Source organism: Octodon degus, unplaced genomic scaffold, assembly GCF_000260255.1.
Source record: "Octodon degus isolate 3935 unplaced genomic scaffold, OctDeg1.0 scaffold00034, whole genome shotgun sequence".
Taxonomy (NCBI): Eukaryota; Metazoa; Chordata; class Mammalia; order Rodentia; family Octodontidae; genus Octodon; species Octodon degus.
In genome coordinates this window covers 2,926,937-2,928,262 of record NW_004524610.1, presented here as the reverse complement: position 1 = coordinate 2,928,262, position 1,326 = coordinate 2,926,937, and positions in this window count along the sequence as shown.

The window sequence follows — 1,326 nt, the reverse complement described above, 5'->3', positions numbered from 1 at the left end:
TATATATATATAGTAAAACCCTGTGCTCGATCCTTCTGTGTTTCTCTTCACTGTACAGCTAGTCATGTGTATAAGCCGTCACAACATGCAGGTGTCAGAGATATTCTGAGGCTCAGCCCACCCAAACATTTCTTCACTTAAAAAAAAAAGTCTTCCAGCAGCTGAGCACCATTGTAGGAATTGGAGAAGCAAAATGATGCAACGTGATTCCAGGGCTTCAGATGTTCACAGAGAACTGAAAGAGTCACGCAAGAGATCCTGTGACATGCTACCCTAAGAGTCAGATGATCCTCAGACACTGAACATGATGTAAGAAAAGAGAACAAATTCTACAAGAGGATTCATGAAAGCTTTTGAGAGAGAAAAGTAACTTCTACAGAGACAAGGGAAGATGCACAATGAGGCAGGTCAGTAAGGGCAGGGAGCAGTGACTATCTGGATGAGTACTTTGCTTTGCCCAAGAGTGTTGAAGCCATACTGTCTCCTCAATAACAGCTCCAGAGCTGCAGGCTCGCCCAAAACACAGGAGCAGACTTGCTCTTATCCCACCAAGGAAACACTAATGAGTTCACTGACTGGGAACTTCAAAAATACACACACGTCCAGCCAAGTCAGTGTTAGGGTTTGTGTCCAGATGTTCCCCCAAAGCCTCATGCAGCCGTGAGGCGGGGACTTCTAGAGTTTGAGATTAACTCATTCATGATCAAGACTGGGATTATGGGTCTTAGTGCTGCGGTATTACGGGTGTGAGTGCTACACCCAGCCTGAGGCAGAGAGCCTGAACGCTACTCAGGGCAGACTTCCTCACGGCTGTGACTACTGCTGTGTCCCTTCTCTGTTCTCTCTGCTCTTTGCTGCCACCAAGAAAGGTTGCGCCCTGCCATGCGCTGCTCTGCCTTGGCTGAGTATGGATGAAACCTCCAGTAACTGAAACTGAAACCTCCAGCTAAATAAACTTTTCCTTCCTTCATTTTGAGTGTCCAGTATTTGTCCCAGCAATGAGAGAAGAGTAACTGAGACAGTCAGCAAACACAGTTTTTAAAAAATTAAGTAGTGACTCTTCTTAGGTACACTCTACATGACGTTACAATACAGAATCTCCTATGTCGTGAGTCTTAATTGACCTTAGAAGACTAGGGCCAAAATGTTGGCTTTCCTTGCGGCCTTTTTCTCCAATTTTGATCTGCAAACTTAGGTTGTTAACCCACCAGAAGGGAAGTTTATTGTTATTACCATACAACTTAGGCTTTTAAACTTAACCTCACTATCTGTCTGAATATCAAACATCTTAGGCATAACATGGAACAGGTATTTTTCATCAAGTAT